Source organism: Miniopterus schreibersii, assembly GCF_964146895.1.
Source record: "Miniopterus schreibersii genome assembly, chromosome: 16".
Taxonomy (NCBI): Eukaryota; Metazoa; Chordata; class Mammalia; order Chiroptera; family Miniopteridae; genus Miniopterus; species Miniopterus schreibersii.
This window is the reverse complement of record NC_138116.1, coordinates 30623668-30629538: the sequence shown is the minus strand read 5'-3', so window position 1 is coordinate 30629538 and position 5871 is coordinate 30623668. Positions and strand designations below refer to the sequence as shown.

Below are 5871 nucleotides of genomic sequence, written 5' to 3'. Positions count from 1 at the left end.
CACGAGCTCCCAGGCTCGACGCTCCAGAGCACTTGGTGTAACCTCTACAGCAATATTTTGTACATGTCCTTCCCTTTGTCAGCAATGCTTTTCCTCACCTCTGCATCCTTCAGGTCTCCACTGAAGGCCACTTCCTCAGGGATGCCATCCTCAATCTTCCAGGCTGAGGAAAGCCTTCCCTTACCAGGCAGTGTCAGATCCCATCGGCTAAGGGCTCGTTCCTACAAGACTGAAGGGGTCTTCCCGTCTTCAGATGCCAATTGCAAGTCCAAGTTGTCACCTGTGCTTCTGTGTGAGTGGCTATAGCTTGGAGGTTCCAGTGACCCTCCTTGGGTTCGATTTATTTGCTGGAGTGACTCACAGAACTCGGTGAAACATTTTACTCTATATCACCTGTTAATTCTACATCACTCAGGGACGGCCAGGTGGAAGAGATGCATAGAGTGTGGAGCTCCCACGCCCTCTCCCAGCACCCCACTCTCCCCAAACCTCCACAGAGTCACCAACCCAGATGCTCTCTGAACCCGGTCCTTTTGAGGTTTTTATGGAGGCTTTATTGCATAAGCATGGCTGGTTAAATCATTGGCCAAGAGCAATTGGTTCAACCTACAGCCCCTCTCCCCTCCCGGGAAATCAGGGGGCAGGACCGAAAGTTCCAATCCTCTAGTCATTTGGTTGGTTCTCCTGGCAACCAGCCCCCATCCTTAGGTGCTTCCAAAAGTCACCTCATTAACACAATGACACCTTTATCACTGTCATCACCTGGGAAATTTCAAGGGTTTCAGGAGCTCTGTGCCAGAAATGGGACGAAGACCAGCTATACATTTCTTATTTATAAGTCACAGTATCACAATCTCGTATTGGTGGTTTCTCTGGAGGACGCTGACTTACACAAAGCACCTCCCTAGGTTTGGCCTATTTTCCTAATCAGGGTCTTATCTGAGCCCAGGTAACAGGCTGCCTTTAAGAAGAAAAAAAGGTGACTGCTGCTTGAACCTGAGTCTCGCCTTCTCGCCTTCCTCCCTGAACAACATGAACTTCAGCACTCACTCCAGCTTCTCCACAAACTACCGGACCTTGGGCTCCGTGTAGTCGCCCAGCCACCGGGCCCGGCAGGCCAGCAGAGTGGCCAGCGTCTATGCAGTCACCGGGAGCTCAGGCTCCCGGATCTCCGTGTCCCACTCTACCAGCCTGCGGGGCAGCTGGGGGTCCAGGAGCCTGGCTGCGGGGATGGCCAGGGGTCTGGCGGCCATAGGGGGCATCGAGAGCAAGAAGGAGACTATGCAATGCTTGAATGACTGACTGCCTGGAGAGGCTCAGAAGCCTGGAGGCTGATAATCGGAGGCTGGAGAGCAAAATCCAAACACCCGGAGAAGAGAGGACCCCAGGTCAGAGACTGGGGCATTGCTTCAAGACCATCGAGGACCGGAGGGCTCAGATCTCTGCAGTTCCGTGGACAATGCTTGCATCGTTCTGCAGGTTGACAATGCTTGTCTTGCAGCGGAAGACTTCAGAGTCAAGTATAGAGCTGGCCATGCGCCAGTCTGTGGGGAGCGACATCAATGGTCTCCGAAAGGTCACTGATGACACCAATATCACTCGGCTGCAGCTGAAACAGAGATCGAGGCTCTCAGGCTGCTAGTCATGAAGAACCACGAGGAGGAAGTAAATGGCCCACAAAACCAGGTCACCAACTCTGGGCTGACTGTGGAGTTGGATGCCCCCAAATCTCAGGACCTCAGCGAGATCATGGTGGACACCTGGGCCCAGTATGAAGAGCTGGCTCAGAAGAGCTGAGAGGAGCTAGACGAGTACTGGTCCCAGCAGACTGAGGAGAGCACCACAGTGGGCGCCTCTCAAACCGCTGAGATAGGAGCTGCTGAGATGACACTCACAGAGCCGAGACCTGAGGTCGGCCAGTTTGCGGGACAGCCTGAGGGAGGTGGAGACGCGCTATGCCCTGCAGATGGAAGAGCTCAGCGGGATCCTGCTGCACCCCGATCAGGCCCGGCCCAGACCCGGGCCGAGGGGCAGCGCCAGGCCCAGGGGTACCAGGCCCTGCTGAACATCAAGGTCACGCTGGAGGCTGAGATCGCCACCTACCACGACCTGCTGGAAAAAGGGGAGGACTTGGATCTTGGTGACACATTGGACAACAGCCACTGCATATAATCCATCAAAAAGACCACCACCTGCAGGATTGTGGATGGCAGAGAGGTGTTTGAGGTCAACGACACCGAATTCTGAGGCGTTAAAGGCAGCAGGTGTGGGGCACCCCTTGGCGGGCAGGAGGCCGATAAAAAGCTCAGAGATTTTTTTTAAAGAGGTAACATTTAGTTTTCACTGTTATGAATTCACCAGAAACAAGAACAGGAGCAACAGTTTGTAACGTTTAGGGATTCTGGCAGCTGGTGTACATGATTTTGTGTCCTCAGTGAGAGGGAGGGTATCTTGATAACATTTTGTCCATTTTTGCTCTTTTTTATGGCAATGGCTTTTTTGTTTTCTTGTCTTTTTTTCATTTATTTCTATATTTTCAATAAAAATTGCATATATTTAAGGAGTACAACATGATGATTGGATATAAGTACACAAGTGAAATGACTATAGTCAGGTGATAATTAACATAGCATCTCAGCCTCACAGGGTTACCGTTCTCACATGTGTGTAATGCTATGATTAATTTGTGTATCATTCCGGCACAGGAGCCAAGCTTTTCTCTCTGTCACTCATTTTTATTTGCATGACTGAAACAGTCATTGCTTTGAAAATTCCTGTAGTTCTTCCTGAATAAACAGTGAAGGCACCAATTCCTGCCCTGCCAGCGTCACCACCTTGACTTGGAGTTCGAGAGTGACAAAGAAAGGCTGTCCCCGATTAAAGGAGACTAAAGAGACAGGACAACCCAGTGCAGTGCATGATCCTAGACTGCACCGGGTGGAAGAATATTTACCTAGCTGTGAAGAACATTGCTGGGGCAACGGATGAAATTTGAATATGACTGTGAATTAGTATTGGTTATTTTGACAGCTATAGTGAGCTCAGGTAAGAGAATGTCTTTATTCACGGGAAACACACACTGCTGTCTTTAGGGATAAAGGAGCATAATGTCTGCAAACTTCCAAATTATTCCAGGAGAAAAATTTTTATGTGTGTGTGTGTGTGTGTGTGTGTGTGTGTGTGTGTGTGTGTGTAAAGAACAAATGAGCAATAATGTAAATGGGACAAAATACTAAAATTTGGTGAATCTGGGTAAAGGATTATGGAAAGTCTAACTAACTGCCTGGGTTTGAATCCTGGCTCCAGTGCTTACTAGCTAGCTCTAAATTTAACCTCTCTAAACCTCAATTTTCCCATCTGTAGAGTGGAGTTAGTAGTAGCACCCACTTCATAGGTTTGTTGGGATGAATAAATAAAAGAATCCATGAAGAGAGATTAGCACAAGGTCTGGTTTATGGCAACAGCCAAGAGTACTAACTGTAGGTGTTTGTATTACTATCACTACCCCACAGTCCCTGGGATAAAGACAGAAACTTTTCCTTCTAGGAACAGGGCAGGAGGTGCAGGACAGAGGGAGGGATTTTCCCCTCAGATGGAAAAGACTTGACTGTGTCTCACATTTGGTACATATACGGTATTACATGTTATTATGTTATTATGTATTACATATTATTACCATATGTATTACGTATGGTAATATGCTTTGTGTATTTTTCTGCAACTTGCTCTTTTCACTCAACACAATGTCTTGGAGATCTTTCCGTAATAATACCAATAATAATGAACATTTATTGAAGCTTCCCATGCGCCAGGCACAATTCTGGGCACTTTATGTGCATTTTTTAATTCTCACAACAATCCTATGATATAGTTTCTCTTGTAATCACCATTTGGCAGGTAAGGAAACAGGCTCAGAGAAGTTAAGAAACTTGCCCAAGGTCATGGAACCAAAATTTGAACCCAGCTGGTCTCAAGGGCCTGTGGCCTTAATTACTGCATCTTTCCAAACAAGTATAAGAAGATCAATTTCATTGAAAGAAAGTGATAGGAAGTAGGGAGGAAGCTACTCATTTAATCATTTCCCCAATTCATGGACATTTAGTTTATTTCCAATATTGCTATTTGAAACAGTGCTGCAATAAATATCATCGAGCAAGACTTGATTACATTACTTTGTGTCCAACACCAAAGAAGAAAGGAGTTAAAAATATAAGCGAGAGAACAATTTGAGCAAAACAAAGTATTATTGGATTACATAGCCCAAATTATGTTAAATTTGTATTAGATGAAGATCCATGAATCTATAGTCAACTTAATAAATGATTGAATAAATAAATAAATAAATGGGAGAGATGAGACAAAACTCTAATGCAGAAGAATTCCAAATAATTTGAAATTCCAAATGTGATATGGTCTCCTGGAACAGAAAAAGGACAGGCAAAAACTAAGAAAATCTAAATAAACTATGGACTTTACTTAAAAAAATAACATATTAATATTGATTCATTAATTGTAACAAATGTACTAGACTAATGTAAGGTGAGGTGCGGAGTATATGAGAACTCTGTACTTTCACTCTCAATTTTTTTGGTAAATCTAAAATCATTTGAAAAAATAGTCAGATAAAAAAGTAAAAGAAAAAAAACACAGGAGAGAGAGGAACAAAATGTAGGTTTTAAGAGATGGGAGGGGAGGGGCTCCCCAGCTCCTCGGGAGGGTTAGCTTTGGAGAGCAGGAGGAGACGAGGCGCAGCTGGGCTCAGACAGACACTGCTGCAGGCCAGGGCAGGAAGCTGAGGGTTCCTATCTGCTGGCCTCAATGTTTCCTCCATGACGCAGGAGGCGAGGGTGGGCTACCTGCCGAGAGAGGGCCTGTGGAAAGACTGTAGGTTGCCAGTGGTGAAAATCTGGAGAGCCCGTGAGGGGACTGCAGGAGGAAGCTCACTTGGGACATAGAAAAGCAATTTCCCTTCACCACAGATTTGTGCTGGGGGCAGGCGGGGAAAGAGCTCTGAGGACTCAGGCCTAGTTCCACATCTTGACCAGGAGAGGGCGCTGAGACACCACTCCACTTCTCTCTCGACCTTCCACCCCTCTGGCCTAGCTCTCCCAATTTTCTCTTTCTAAAGTGCCAAAGTCTTCAATGCTAGGAGTAAAAAGCTATTTTCTGAGTTATCCATGTTTGAGGATGACAAACTCTTTGAAATAGCTCAAAGGAACACCTTCAAAGTGGAAGAATTTAGCCATTACATGACCACTGTTGCTGAGCACGGTAGTCCCCTCTTATCTGGAGACATACATTCCAAGTCCCCCAGTGGACGCTTGAAACTGCAGACAGTACTGAGTCCTTATATATACTATGTTTCTTCCTACATATGCATTCCTATGATAAAGCATATACAACAGTGGTCTCATAATATGAAGCTGAAAATTTCCTTTTTTTTAATATATATTTTTTTGTATCTTTACCCAAGGATATTTTTTCCATTGCTTTGTAGAGAGAGTGGAAGGGAGGGAGAGAGAGAAACATCGATATGAGACAGACGCATCAACTGGTTGCCTCCGGCACGTGCGCTGACGGGGGCCGGGGATCGAGCCTGTAACCGAGGTACATGCCCTTGGCTGGAATCGAACCCGGAAACCCTTCAGTCTGATGGCTGACTCTCTAACCACTGAGCCAAACCAGCTAGGGCTGAAGCTGAAAAATGTCTATTGCCTAGTGATGTCATAGCCATGATAAGGTCATAGCACAGTACATTACTCGCTGGTTTGTGGTGACGCTGGTGTAAACAAACCTGCACCGCCAGCTGTATGAAAGTACAGCATATGCAATTAGTACAGGACATAATACTTGATAATACTAATAAACAAC

At 45.9% G+C, this 5871-nt stretch overlaps 1 pseudogene across 1 annotated transcript; it reads left to right on the top strand.

The window, feature by feature from the left end:
* Nucleotides 1–1032: 1032 nt before the first annotated feature.
* Nucleotides 1033–2247, top strand: LOC308568828 (keratin, type I cytoskeletal 18 pseudogene; annotated as a pseudogene). The gene has a single exon. The product of its transcript is annotated as a keratin, type I cytoskeletal 18 pseudogene (transcript).
* Nucleotides 2248–5871: the final 3624 nt, after the last annotated feature.